The sequence below is a fragment of the Prosopis cineraria genome, unplaced genomic scaffold (assembly GCF_029017545.1).
Source record: "Prosopis cineraria cultivar Desert tree isolate PC_DT_omini unplaced genomic scaffold, ASM2901754v1 PC10, whole genome shotgun sequence".
Taxonomy (NCBI): Eukaryota; Viridiplantae; Streptophyta; class Magnoliopsida; order Fabales; family Fabaceae; genus Prosopis; species Prosopis cineraria.
Window position 1 is genome coordinate 33,352,633 of NW_026555341.1, and position 16,942 is coordinate 33,369,574.

Below are 16,942 nucleotides of genomic sequence, written 5' to 3' on the forward strand. Positions count from 1 at the left end.
ACTTATTTGAGTAATTGTTTTGAATTTAAATATTTTTTACAATGTTCTAATTTTTTATTTTTAAAAACAAAAATAGAAACAACTTAGAGCTCTTTTTTTTGTTTTTTGTTTTACTTTAAAAGTACACTACACTTAACTATTATAGATTATCTTTAACTATGGTTAACTATTACCATAGACAATCATCATTAACTATTTGCAACTAACACTATCAGTCTTTTTTAAACTCTAAAGTTATTTTTAAATTAGTATACTAAAAAGAATTTTCATTTTTTATTTTGAAAAAATAATTTCAAAAAATTGATTTACAAAATAGTTTTTAAAAATAAAAATGAGAATAAAATCAAACGAGTTCAAAATTTGTTTGATTATGTTAATTTAAAAATAATTTTAGGATTAAAAAATGACCAAGAGCGATACAAGATGACTATAATTTTTAATAAGAACATATAGCGCATTTTTAAAATAAAAAATAAAACGTTAGATGTTTTTATTTTTGTTTGGAAATAAAAAATAATTTCAAAAATAATTTAACTCAAAATATTTATATATTTTAAAAAAAAAAACAGTAAGGGGCCAAGCAAGAGTCTGGGAGATAAGTGAAGCATGCTTTTAACTTTTAAGCTGTAAATGAAAGAGTAGTTCCGTAATTTTGAAGTTTAGTTTGGGAATGTAGTTAAGCATGTTTGACCGATAGCTAGGACCTCGTGTGTCCCAAAAGGCAGGTAAATTGTCTTCTTCTTCGTTGGTGTGTTCCTACATCTGTACGGTGCAGTTACTCTCTCTTCTTTTGGTAAGCAATTACCATGTGTCTGAGAGATTTTTTTAGAAAGAAATGAAATGAAGTGGAATGATTAAAAGATATAAATAATTGTTTGAGCTTTTTTTAAGAAGGATGGAATGGTAAGGACGGGTTGCTATCTATAGGTCAATATTTTTTGTCCCTCCCAAATTGGGAGGCTAAGGATAGAGTGATACAATATAATTATTTCATTTATAAAATTACCTCTAATCTTTTATTTTAATAAAAAAAATCTCTATTATTTTCATTCTTTGGCCATCTCTTTTGTCTCTAGTTAGGATTGCACATGGGTAGAGTTGAGCCAGGCATCACCCTAACTCGATGTGCACTTAGGCACCAGACTAGTCTAATTGATCCTAAAATATTTTTATAAGTATTTTTTAAAAAATATAAAAAAATTTTCTTAAAATATATTCTCTATAAAACTAATTTTAGAATCAAAAGTGATTTTTTAAAAGTTCAAATAAATTATAATTGTCAATTACTTTTACATAATAATAAGTTAAAAATAAAGTTTAAATTTTGAAATAGATTTAAAAAATGTAATGATAAAAAAATGTCTAAAATATCATAAAAATAATATAATTCATGATAACTTACAATGAAAAAAATAATGCCACAAAATAAATATTATTCATAAAAAATTAAAAAAAACTTGCACATATTTAAGCAATGTTAGGTTTGACTCCTGTCGATACTTAGCCCCATATGTCCAAATACTTTCAAAAAGGTCATGTTGATCACGCATTCATGCATAGTACATAGCCATACTTCCAACCATATATCTCTCACTTTTGCCATCTCTCTCCGTCGCATCTTTCAACATTATGACTTTGTTGTGTTTTCCTCTTGTGCAATAAGAATGTTTGCATAAATAACTTTGTTACTTGCTTTCTCTTTTTATTCTTAATTCTTGAATATCTTATTTAATAGTTAATTTTAATTATTATTATTATTATTATTATTATTATTATTATTATTATTATTTGTTGCTTAAATATTATAATTACTTAATGGGCATTATTATTTTCTTCAAATTTAATCACATAGGTAATGTTGAAAGAGAAAAGTTTTAAATCATTTCATTCCATTCATTTTATAATAACTCCTAAATAATGGTAATGTAAAATCATTTCTTTCCATCATAAAACTTTCAAATAATGAAAAATTTTGTTTTATTCCACTCCACTCCGCTCTATCCCATTCCATTCCATTAATAACTGTTCCTTTCTATTCAATCATAAATTTTCAAATGCAATCTTAATCTTCATTCAATAAGAGGTCATGCTTGACTTGTATTTTTAAAAATAAAAGAAGTTAAAAAAATTGTTTGGATAATTATTTTAAATTTAACATCCTTTAAAAATATTCTCATTTTTTATTTTTTTAAAAATGAAACATCTTGAAGCTATTTTCATTTTATTTTTCTTGTTTTCAAAATATATTACGTTTGATTATTGAAAATTATTATCATATTGATCAATCATTATCACAAGTTATCACTATTGTCTATTAACCACCAACAGCTAGCACTATTAGTCAATTTTTTAATTCTATTTTTTTAAATTAATACAATCAAATAGTTTTTTGTTGTTTTGTTTTGAAAAACAATTTTAAAAATTGTTATACTCTTTATAGACTATCTATAATATATGTTATTGGTAACTATTTAACAGTTCTTGAAAAATTTTACTCTATCTTTTTAATTATACTTTCATTAAATAATCTACATAAATACTTTAATAATGACAATTGAAATTTTAATATTTTCTTTTTTCAAAAGGAGTAATAAATAAAGTATGGATGTAATTAAAAAAAGAGTTAATATGTAATTTAAATTTTAAATTATAGATTCAGGAGTAATTTAAATTTTAAACTTTTAAAAGGTACATTTTGAATCATAAATAATTAAAATTAGAGCAATTTCATCCCCAACATTAAATTTACACAAATGTTCATTAGTTTTTCAAAAATTAGGGCCCAATGTGTAATTTTTACTAAATTTCATTCTACCTCTCTCTTACCGTCATTTAATAAAAATTACACATTAGGCCCGAATTTTTTTTAAAAAAAACTAACGGTCGTTTATGTAAATTTAAATGTGGAATGAAATTGCCTTACTTTCAATTATTTAGGATTAAAATATACTTTTTAAATATTTAAAGTTTGAAATCACTTTTGGATTTATAGTTCAAGATTTAAATTGCATAATCTAAAAACCAATTATAAAAACCACCTAATGCTCTATTTTTTTTTTGAACCAAAAATGATTTTTGATAGATATGTCATATTGTAATCAAGATAGAGTATTTATTAAGAAATGATAGTTATGTATTTAAAATTGTTGAAAAAGATATGTAAATTTATAATTTTGTCTTTCTCTACAATTAATAATTATAATAAATTCATACCTAGATATTAAAATAATAATAAAAAAACAAAGGGAAAATAGAAAGAAAATAATATTTAGATAAAAAAATACTTTTAAAATTTGCCTTATATTAAGGACAAGAGAAAATCCTCTATTTGGACCTAAATACTCATCTAATCATATTTATAAATTACTTCTAATATTTTTATCAAAATTAAATAAAATTTTAAACCTCGTTAACTCTATTTACCCCTATTGAAAATACATACTTTAAAAATAAAATAATCTAGCATTTGATAACTTTACCAACTAGCATAAATGTGGATACAATAATTATTAAAATGCTTTAAAATTAGGGCCAAAATAAATACACTTTATCTATCCAATAAATAGGGCTAGAGTCTAGAGGAGCACAGAGAAAAGTTTTAAAGCACTGTTTGGTCCTAAATTTAGGACAATGATGTGTTAGTTAAGTATTTTTTCAACCTTACCTCTCATTAATTGTACCAAGTTGTTGGCATGCTTTATTTTTTTAATTTTTTTATTATTAATAAGAATCCTCTTATTTAAGGCGTAGTTTGATATTAAATTTGAGCATCTTTTCTAGTGAGGATTTGAACCTTAATTCTCATGTTATGAGAAATTAGTCAATTATGCTATAATCAACTCTTGTTGGTTGTTGTTAGCATATTTTTAATTTCTATACAACACCTTATCATGATCATTCATTGTAATGAAAGGAAAAATTGAAAATTCACATGTTTTTTCTACAATCTTAACATATTAACCACTCCAAAAGAGCCATGGAATTAGTCAATTTTATCTTGTACTCACCTTATTTGGTATTATAATATACTTTTAACTGAATTATATTACCAATAAATTAGTTAACTATTTTTAAAATTGCACACTTTTTTCATGTTTATTGTTACTCAATAAGTTCTTTAATTAGAAAATCTTATTAATTACACTCTTAATTAAGAGTGTTTCTTGAAAAAAAAAACTAATAAATTATACATTAAAAAACTCAAAATATTTTATAATATCAAATGGAGGGAGTGACTAGGACTAGAGAGAGTAGGTCTTTTAAGATATTTAACATTGAATAAGACATGTAATTGATGCACAAAATTTGCCCTTAAAAATTATAAAAACACATGTTTAAGGGAAAAAAAACTTTCGTATAACACAGCAAAATTTTAAAGAAATTCTTGCATGGACCAAGAGTACCACCCTTAATGCTCTATCTAATAAAATTTTATCAGTTTAATCAAATAAAGTCTTTTATGTCAATATTTTAAATATTTTTTTGGAATATAGTTCTTATTTAATTTTTTCTTATTCTCTTCCTACTATCATCATAATTTAAGGGGGAGAGAGAGAGGGAGAAATTAAAATAATTTAAATTGACATAAATGAGAGATAATGTATAAATTAAATGAATTTGTCATGACATGTGTTGTTTCGATAGTCTGCAAATGACGTATTGCACTCCATCTATGCAATAATGAGAAATTTTGAGATGGATTTGATATATCATATTATTCATGGTCCATATAATAAAAACAAAACATTAAGATGATATCAAATATAAATTGATTATGACAATGATGATAGTAAATAGAAAATGCAAGAAATTAAACAAGCATTTTATTATAGAAATAAATTCGTTGAAAATAATGACACATATAATGATTAAATTATTGTAATTTTATTGGATAGACTATGAATAACGTGATGTACTAGAGTCTATCTAAAAATTTATCATGCAAGAATTTCTTGTATAATCTATTCACAAAGAAATTTTTATGTAGCATAGATGTGCCACATCATTTGTAATTTGTCTAATTAGAATGTTCTAAATCATTTAAATAAAATCTTATGACTTATATGATGTTATTTTAATTAATTTTATTCTTACAACATAATGCATATTTAATTTCTTTCATTTTTTCTTCTTACTATTATTAATGTTAGAATTAATTTATATTTAATATAATTTAAATATTATGTTTTTATTGAATAGGTCACAAATAATGTGATGCAACTAGTTTACCCTAGAATTTCTCTCTATTCACTTGCATGTCAGTATAGATAAGCAATCATGCACCTCTTGCTACCTTATCGCACGAAGTAAATTGTAATTAATTTTTATTCATAACTTATCGGTCCGATCAAATGCAATTAATAGCCATACCATTTTTACTCGTCAAATCTTATAAAATAGGGATAAGTATAAATTTACCATTAAATAGCTAAACGTTTTTTATGTTAAGGATTAAGATATCATGCACATTAAGTTTTACAATAAAAAAATGGAAGTAAAATGATTACGGCATAGAGAGACAAGTAATAAATTTCGATTTTTTTTTTTTGGCCCTTCACAACATTGTCTCTCGTGGCAACAATTACGTTCCTCTTTTTTTTTTTTTGGGCTCGAGTCAGCAAAACGAATGCTTCAAATTTTCTTATAATGTTCCATAAAAAAAATCTGATAATATCTTTCAAAAGAAACTGAAGAACGATTACTTTAAGGAGAATATATAACATGCTATATATAATTTGTAATGGTCATTATTTTTAATTAAAGTGTTTGCATTGATTTCCAAAAAAAAAAAATTGAAGGAAGACATGCATAATGCATCCAGTTTATCAAAGAATTTTTTTGAAGGATGTCCTCTCTTACACTGATCAAATTTCTATTAGAAAAATATGTGTTGTAATTACAAATATAAAAAATTAAGGAAAAATATAATTATTGTTCCTTGTACTTTTAACATATTTTGGTATTAGTCCTTGTATTTTTTTTTTGTTGCTCCAAATCCCTTAATTTAATTTGTCTACAATGTTAATTCTTATCGTCACTAATATAATTAAATCTTTTGATGTATACATAACCATGTTAACTTTATTATTGAGTTGGTAAAATTATGATAAGTTGAACATTGTATGAGTAAAATATTTACTAATCTTTCTGCCTTTTACCCTTCAGAATAGTATGAGCAAACAATTGTAATAAAACTAGACTTTTAAGTGTAATACTCCCCTTCAGAATTCAAGGTCATAGGAGGAAACCATTAACACTCATGCATATCCAAAAGCTGTCCTGTATGTTTGTGGGAGTAATATATTAGGTTAATATGTAATTTAAACTTTGAATTATAAGTCTAGAGATGATTTAAACCCTAAATTTTTAGAAAATACATTCTAAATTTTAAACAATTAAAGTAAGAATAATTTCATCTCATCGTTAAATTTGAACAAGTATCTGTCAATTTGGAGTCCAATGTGTGATTTTCACCAAACTTCGCTATCTCTTTCTCCTACTATCATTTGAGAAAAATCACATATTAAATCCCAAATTGATGGATGTTTGTTCAAATTTAATGATGGAGATGAAATTGCCTCAACTTTAATTATTTAGGATTTAAAATGTCTTTTTAAAAATTTAAAATTTAAATTGTCTCTGAACCTATAGTTCAGCATTTAAATTATATATTAACCCTAATATATATATATATATATATAGTGCATGAAGCCAGTTCCTCTTGCTGCATATTCTCAGAACACAAACTTCCTTTCTTTTTCCCCTCTCTTATTTTGTATGCGTTTGCTATATACTCACAACCAAAGCACGTAAGACCCAACTAGTGTGATAAAGATGCATGTTTCCTCCTCCACTTTCTCAAATAGCAAAATCGCCACAAATTCAAAATAATTGGGCAACTAATTAGCTGCCGTTTGAAAATGAATTCCTTTTTTTTTAATATACAACATTTGAAAATGATTTCAATTAACCTTAAAATTAAGGTGTTCAAATTAAATAAACCAAACCAAACCAAACTAATGTGAATAGAAGAATATCGATGTCTAATGAGGTTTGGCTTGATGTTTAATTGAAACAAATTAGTTGATTTGGTTCAGGTTTTAAGGACTTAAAACTTAAATTAAACCAAACTAAATCTTATATACCTTTTTATTTATAATTTTAAAGCAAACCCAACCCAACGAATGTTGCGTTTTAATTTACAAATGGCATGCATGTAATATTTTATAGGGAGAATCACATCCAATCACCCATCAAGAAAATTATTTACAAGCAAAGATCAATATGGAATGAATTATTATTAAAATAAAAATATGACTTATTTTTTCTCGAACATGACCTGTTGTAAGTTTTTGTCTGTAAATAATTTTTTTACGGGGTCCTTGAATGTGCTTCTCCCTATTTCATATGATATTTGAAGAAAAAGGCAAATAATAGAAAGAGATAATGTATTGATTATATATTTTAAAAATTTGCCTGGCAAAGAATTGAAAAACAAAATAATATTTTCTACAAAAATATATATTTTAAAAAGATAATATATTAGCTTCTTTAAAATTAAAAGAAAATTAATATTAAAAGAAGAAAAAAATACATTTAAAGTTATAGCACATTGACAAAGTGTTAGGTTATAAATTTTCTAATGGGATAAATGAAATTTTATAAGAGAATAAGTGAAATTTTTTAAAGCGATAGAGGTTAACTAAAATTGCCTCCACTAGAGTATGTGTGAGTGCGTATGTCCCTGATTGAGTAGTTTTTTTTTTTTTTTTGAGCAAACCTGATTGAGTAGTTATAGTCATGTATTGAGGAGATTTATCAAAATTAGGATATATTTTTAAATCTAACTAACTTTAATAAAGGTATTTATAAATTTTTTATCATTAACAAAGTTTTTATATTAATTGTAAAATTTGAACCCACGATCCTCTAGATTGGGGATAAATTGAAACCAACCTTTGTTGGCCTACCATTTTGATTTTTAATAAATGACTTCCCCGTATTTTGATTTTTAAATATTTTGGTGAATCATAATTGATGAAGTCAAAGTCAGTTGGTTCACGGAAATAGTCGAAATAGGCTAACCTACACGATAAGCTATTTTCGCATTTGATCTTCAAACCTCGTGTTTTCTTCATCGTGTTCATTTTGTCAGTAGTCTCACATGCTCCCCACAATTTTTATTTATTGTGTAACACTTTTAATTATTTCACATATCTTTAAAAATTAATTTTTTAAAAAATATAATAAGATCAGTTACATAAATAAAAATTTAATCCCTCAAAATGTCATAATTTTATTAAAATTTTTAAAGATTTTTTGTCAATAAATTTTAAATTGAGAAGTTATCCTTCTTAACAAGTTGTGATTTTTTATTCAATTATTATAATTTTTTAAAAAAATTGTGATTCTTTAAATAAAAATTATAAATGAGGTTTTTTATTTTGAGAACTTATTTTTTAATAATAGAAATTACACTTACCAAAATATAATTTCTTATTCAACTCTTGTGATTTTCAGAACAAAAGTTATTATTTCTTAAACAAAAATTATGATTGGGCTTGTTATTTTTAGTAGGGGTAAAATGATTTTTTCACTTTAAAATTTATTGACACATAGGTCTTTGGAGGCTTCATTGAAATTATAATATTTTCAGAAACTAAATTATTATTTATATAATTTGGAGAGATTTTATTGTTATTTTTTTAACTTGTTCTTTGTGTTATAAAACAAATGAAATGTCCTTGTTAAATTAAAATACAACCATATTAAATTCCTTCACATTAATAAAGAAAGGATAAAATTAAAAAAATTAATTATTATAAGATACTCTATATTTTGAATGAAAGATTTCTTCTAAAATGTATTCTACAAATAAGATTGGAGAGAGCGATTGCCAAATAAAATCATGACATTTTAAATGGCAAAGGATAAATTGAAAAAATAATATACAGAAGTTAACTTTAAATAAAATTAAAAAGAGAAAATGATCTATACATCATACATATATGACGTGCTGCCATGTGAAGCATAACACCCTAGAGCTATTAGAAATTTTTATATTTAACAATTAAAACATTTTAAAAAGTTAAAAAGGTCGTTATCAATAAATGAAGTTCCATTTAAAAAAAAAAAACAAATAAACAACAACAATGGTCCTCCAGTTTCGTTGTCTTTTCTTTTCTTGTTTTCACCAAACACTCCATTTAGGAGGAGATTCTCTCATCTTCCCTTCCTTTTTCTAGCCATCATATCAAGACTTGGATTGTTCATGTTTTATCTCTTATAAAATTATTTTAAAATATTAAATTACAAAAAATATAAAGAATGAGATTCAAACTACTAAAATTTAATATAAATGATTTAAAAATACAATAAAAATGAAATAATATGTAGGAGATCAAATCTAAATCATTCAAATTAAGATCTAATATTGACAAAAAAAATCTAGATCTAATAATTAGAAGTTAAGAAGAGGAGGGGGTGAGGGTAGAAAGAAAAGATTAGAAAATCCTCTCCCCTTGCTTTGTGCCATTCCACTATTTATTTTAAATCTTTATTTTGGTAAAATTATTTAGATTAAATTTAATTGATTTAAATTTATTTATTTAATTATTTATATTTTTAAATTTTTGAAATATTTTTATAGAATATTAAATTTAAACAATTTAAATTTGACTTAAGCCGCAGATGATGTGATAGGTGAAATTAAAAAAAGAGAGGAGAAGCATAGGGAATATAAAATTCTTTTTTATTTTAAGAAAAAGGACAATAAAGTTACAAAAAATTAAATCAATAATAATGGGGTCATCAACAAAATTTTAAAAAATAAATTATAAATATTAATTTAAATAATTATAAATTCAAGATACAAACTAAAAGTTTTATCTTATTTATAATATTTGAATTAATATTCACAATTCTTCTTTTTAAAAAATTTTTATTTAAAAGCTAACTATCATTAATTCATCATCTTAAACTTAACTGTGCTTCTACTTTTATATTTTATGTCCCATCTAGTGGGAGAGAGAAAAAAACAAAGTGGACAAGATTCAAATAAATAAGATCTATTCTTTTCTTTGTTCCAGATGTTATTTATTGTTTCCATTTAATAGTTTATGTGGTGGATGCTCAGCTAGGCCATCGAGATCTGCATGTCACTAATTGATATATTGGTCTAATCATGATTCCTAGTGGCTGATGTTATTATATTCATGTATCGTTGTCGTTGACCATATGTGTTGTAATATTATATCAGTTAAAAACCAAAAAAAAAAAAAAAGAAAGGGAATCACAAGTTCAACAGGACAGGTAATCAAAGACCCAAATTCTCCTTTTTCTTGGGATTGAATATTTATGATTTCAATGTATCTTGCTCCTGAAGTTGGTGTTGGTGGTGTTTTATTCTTAAAGAAAGTTATATGCATATAAATTGAGAGGGAAGAAGATGATTTGATGAAAATATATTATGTGTTTTTTTTTAACATGGATATCTGACTGGATTAGATTTGAGTATTGTTGAATCTAATTAAAAGTAACTCTCTTAAAGATATTTCCTACAATGACATGAATTTAAGTATGAAATTTTATGTTTAAGTAGCCACAGCAATAGTATTGTTTTCTTGGATGGGGATGCCATGTAAGACTAGATTTATTTGAGTTGATGCAATTTTAATTAGCCAGAACATAGATGATGAGGTGGTGCATCAAGCATCCAAGAATTTCTCTTTCTTCAATTACATTTGATGAAAAACTTTTCTATTCATTAAGATTGTCAGGACTTCTAAGGATTATGAAAGATTATGAAACTTCCGTTGTAAAAGATTTTTACTATGTTTCAGGGAGAAAATAATGTATGGTATCAACATGTAAGAGAATGAGATGACCCTTTCCTTTTTCTCCCTCATTTCTTTTTCCCAGAATTCTCCAATACGAGAAAGATGTTAGAATACCTACAAAAGTTTATTTAGTTGATAAGAGTATAATCCATAATTTATAAAGTAGTGGAGTGAAATTCAATTACTAATTTGAGAACCTTATTAGTAGGCATGCCTAAATCATGATAAGTTCCCGGGACCCAATTCATTTGAGTTTTTTGTAATTAAAAAAGAGAAAGATTTTGGAATATTTAAATTATATATTGCCTTTGACCACTAAATTAGAAATATAAATGATAATATTTTAAAAAAATTTAGTTCATGTCTCTAAAATAAAAAATTATATAGCCTATAAAAGGACTAAATACTAAAAATAGTTAGAGTTCATTTTTACCCCTGAAATATACCTTTAAAAATATTTAATGCCCTATACTTTGATTTATTCTTATCCTTAAATTTTTAAAAATTGATCATCCAGTCTCCTGCTGTTAAATTGACTCTAATGGATTTTAAGGTGAAAAGTAGAACCCAGGCGTTGACAAGGTTGGCAGTCACATGTTCACTTAGCTTCCATTTATGTGTCACCCACACTCATTTTCTCGAGAATGAGAAAAAGAAATGCAGCATCCAAAAGTGGGGTTTAAATTCTGGCAAGAAAAAAGGGGGGTGGGGGAGGTGGGAAGGAGGGGATTTCAAGAATACATTGAAGCATTAGATGAACACCAAAAAATTCATATGTTCTTTAAGGAGCTTCCGCTGTTATTGAAGTTTATCTGGCAAGGTATATATAGAGGTATTTACGATATAGGATGAAATTAGGATACTCTTATCCTATGTCCCGCCTTGAAAAAAGATTGGGATTGAATTTTGATCCCATGTCTCGTCCTATCTTGATAGCCGTCTCATTCTGTTAGGAATTAGGATGGGATCAAGACATCTCACAGTCCTAATAAATCGAACAATGTGAGAGAAAGATCTAGATAATAACATCTGTTAAAATTTAAATCATATAATTTATTGAGTTTAAAATCACCACAATATGAGTACATAAATCACAACAAATTAAAGTCAATTATTGAATTATAGCAATCACATCTATAAGTGCATAACACATTATGATAGCAATTGCAAGTGATCTCTAAGTCAGAAGAGCAACAACAACAAATAAGCCAGGCATAATATCAAATCGTTATTCTTCTTCTTTGGTTGAGGTATGAAAATAAAGCTAGAAATACAATATAAACCAAAATTATCAAATATATAGATATAAGAATAAATTATATTAATATAATTAATATATTATAAAGAAAGATATTATTATGTACTGCTTACTCTGTAAGTTTGTAACTCTGTATTATTAAAATTATCAATATAAAAAAATTTTAATTTTAAATAAAAATTGCACGCATTGAAATTATTATGTACTGCTTACTCTGTAAGCTTTTGTGCCTCTAAGCCATGCACTGTGGCATATTGCATGAGTTTGATAGTAGATTTACTGTCAAATAATGGCAATAGGAATGAACTTTTGACACATCCCATTTCTCTGTCTGACGTTCAATTGAGATAATTTAGGTGTTTATAGAAAGCTTTCTCTTCACTCTAGCTAATGGCACAAATTTCATAATCAAATTATTTTTCTATTAAAAGTTGGTCACTCTTAACAAAATTCACTCACCTTTTATAAAAACTCACAACTAGGGCGTAATATGGTTAGAGAGTTACAATAAAATTACTTACGTTAGTACCATCCAATGGTCTTTGTGTACTTCTTAAACTGTATATACAGATTAACATTATTATAGACTAATCAAGCTAAAAAACTAGGAACAATGAAATACAATTATAAGAACTAAAAATAAAATACAATTAAAGCATGATGACCTACTATTGTATTTCCAAACAATGTTGATTAAGTGGTCATTATTTAATTCATAGAATAAATAACATTTTACTATATGTTATTTTGTGCATTGGTTTTAAAAGTAAATATTGTTGAGAGTTTGGAGTTTGGGTTTGGGTTTTTTGCATAAAAAATATTGCTAAAAGAGTGCAAGAAAAATTTTATATTAATAAAACAATATAGAATTCTTATAACAATTGAAAAATAGCTGTTATTAATTAGGAATCCTCAGAGTATAAGAGACAAGGTTTTCTCAAAATATTATATGCTACATCATCCATTATCATATAGATGAGCACTAAAAGCTCATCACCTCGAAACCATTTAGATCTAATCTAAATGGTTTATATTTATAGTTTTTCAAATGATTTGAATTTTTTGAATTAAAGCAATGAGGGGGAAAAAAAAAAGGCAGCACAACAGAAGCAACACTAGTCAAAGATTAAAAGCATAATTATTCAAAGATTAGACAAAACCTCAAAGCTCTCAATAGGTATTACCTATCCTCTGTGCCAAATTATAAAAAAAATTTTAAATAAAAATATATATATTAATAAAGCTTATTAAATATATTACATAAATTTATTTTTTAAAAAAATATAAACTTTAAAAAATATTTTTTATTTAATACTCTATTTAGGAAAGAATATTAAAAAAATAATATAATGGAAATGGTAATATTAAAAAATATCATTGAAAAAATTTATTTTTATCAAAATATCTTATATTTTGGAGCGTCTAATCTCCACTAAGAATATCTTATAATAAAAACAAATAGACTTTTATATTAAAAAAATGATAATAAAATCCTTTTGAATTATATAAATAACAATTTGGTCCCTTAAAATGTTATAATTTTACTAAAATTTTTAAAAACTTTTCTGTCATTAATGAATTTATATAAATAATTAAATTACCTTTATTGAAAATAAAATAATTCAAAAATTTTATTTAAATAATCACAACTTTTTTTTATATTCATAACAATATAACAATAAATTACAATTTCAAATGTTTAATTTTTGATTTGTTGTCGCATTGTTGCGAATATAAAAAAATTATAATTTTTTAAACAAAACTCGTGAATTATTTTACTTTTTAAAAAATGTAATTTGGTCATTTATATAAATTTATTAATAATAGAAAAATCTTTACAAACTTCAATGAAATCATAATATTTTGAGGAATTAAATTATCATTTATCATTTTCTCTTTATATTATAGTCAACCACAAACTATTCCAATAACAATGCCAACTCTTTTCTTCTTGGAAGAGATCTCAAACTCTATTTATTGACATGTTTGAATGCATATATATTTAATTTTGATTGTATATGCAAAAAAAAAAAAGATGATTTCTTGGAGAACTCTAGAATGCTTAAGCGATTAATCTCAACTGTTTATTTTTGGTAGAGATTAGAAAGAAATCTTTTTATCGACTTTCTCTGAAGTTATCATTTAATAATTAATATTCTTATTATGTTTTGTTAAAAGTATGAACATTATTTTTATTTTTAAATTATTTTTATTTTAGTTTGAAGTATTAAATGAATCCCATTTTTTGTGCCGGTTTAATAGTTTCGAATAAAGTCACGTGTTAACGGACAAACACCAGAATATTTAGCTTCCGAATACCCGTCCGGGTGTGTTTCAATGCTCATAAAATTTGAATTTGAACTATTTTAATTTAAAATTTTAATTTATTTTTATTAAAATTAAAATTATAAAATGTTAATAAATTTATTCTATTATTAATATGAATAATACAAATTTAATTTAAATAATTTAATTAATATTATATTGATCAAAATAAAATTCATAAAAAATTTTAAAAAATTAATATTAGATTTAAATTTTAAAGAATTTAATTAGGTAATAAATTTAATTTTTTTAAAATTTTTAATATTTTATTAATTGTTTAAATTAAATTTATATCATTTACATCGATGACAAAATAAATTTATTAAAAATATTTTTTAATAAATATAAATATAAAAGTTTAAATCAAAATTGTTTAGACCTTAGGGAAAATGACAATTAAAGACCTTTTAAGAATATTAATTTTAATTAAAGACTATAATATTTTAAAATCTCAATTAAGGACCATAATTTTTAATTGGGATAAACAAATGTAGTTTGTAAGGTGAGACTCACTAATACCACTTAGAGATTCACTAATCCAACTTGTAAAAATTTTAATGTATATTATAAAAATATGAAACCCTATTAAGGAATAGATTGTTTAACAAAAAATATCACTTAGAAATTCACTAACCCGACTTAAAAAAATTTTTAACGTAAATTGTGAAAATATGAAACTTTACTTGAGAATTAATTGTTTAACAAAAAGTGCTACTTGAAAATTTACTAATTAAATTTGAAAAAAATTTTAATGTATATTGTGAAAAGATAAAATTATACTTCACAATCGATTGTTTAATAAAAAATAACTTATCCAAATTGGAGTTTTTTGTTAAATAATTGATTCTCAAGTGGGGGTTTCATATTTTCACAATATATGTTAGAAATATTTTCAAGTTAGGTTAATTAATTTTTAAGTGGTGCTTTCGTTAAACAATCGACTTTTAAATAAAATTTTATCCTTTCATAATATATGTTAGCAATTTTTTCAAGTTAGGTTAATGAATTTTTAAGTGACGTTAGTGAATCCCACCTCACAAACTATATTTTTTTATTTCAATTAAGGATCATAATCCTTAACTAGAATTTCAAAATGTTAAGATTCTTATTTGAAATTAATGTGCTTAGAGGTTTTTAATTGTCATTTTTCCTATATCTTCTTAGTCTAGCAGTGAGCACGAGCATCAACAACATATTTTCTAATTTCAAGGAATTTCAGCACGTGGTCGAAATCTTCACTGTAGCTTCCTGGAACCCTCGTGTCAGCAAATAGTATTTTAAGTTTTATTGCGATTTTATATTTCTTCTTTGAAAAAATTAATCTTTCACTCATTTAACTTTTAACTTACTTATAACTCAGTTTTTCAACTATGACTCACTGTGACTCAATCCCTCAATTTTTTATTCACTTATAATTCAATCCTTATTTTTTTATTTTTTGTTTAAATTTTCTTATCAAATAAGAGGGATAAAAAAAATGCTCATGTATTGTTCTAAAATACCCTCCTCTTGTTCTTTGATACAAGATGTAAGCTAATATGAAAAAAGAAAATTAATAAAAATTGAGGGACTGAATTATAAATAAGCAAAAAGTTGAGGGACTGAGTTATAGGTGAGTCATGGTTGAGGAATTGAGTCGCAATGAGTTATGGCTAAAGGATTGAGTTATAAGTGAATTAAAAGTTAGAGGACTAAAAGATTAATTTTTTCTTCTTCTTTTTTAAGGCAGCTTTTATTACTAGAATAAAATAAAAAATGAAATTTATTACCCCTCTGTGCCAAATTATAGGCACTTTTGAAGAAGTTTCTTCGTATTAAAATATAAGACACTCTAGGTAGGTTAAAGTTTTATTAATATATCAATTTCAATATTATCCTCTCTTTCTATAATTAATTTCTGTCACTTCTCTTTTCAATATAATAAATGATGGGTATTTAAAACCACACATAAGTGCCAAAAGTCTACGACAACCTTTAGACCATACTTAATAGATCAGTTAAGATTCATGTAATACATCACATCCATTCTAATACAAATATATCATAAATTCACTACTCAATCTCTTAATTCATAAAAACATAAGGGGGAGATAACTTTGGATAAAATCTCAAATATTCATTTAATGATAACAAAATATACCATATCCTACTTGCAATAGTATTTCAGCCTTATTTAAGCTTTACAATCACATATCAACAGTTTAGGGCACAAAATACACTTAATACTTTCTCAACCATAATGCAAGTAGTTAAAAGAATGATATGAACATTTAGTTGGCAAATTAACAATTCAGATACACATCAAATTATAGAGGCCTATTGTTAGGATTTACATATGATCCTAGGCCTTCGGTTATTTTTCCTTGATCCTAATTCAATGAGCTAGGCCTTGAAATATTAAACGAGAGATAAGTACAAACACTTAGTAACTACAGTTAACCTAACCTATACAATTGCATATCAATTAATTATGGATGAAAATGACAATAAATAATCATTATATGCTCATAAAGCAAGTATA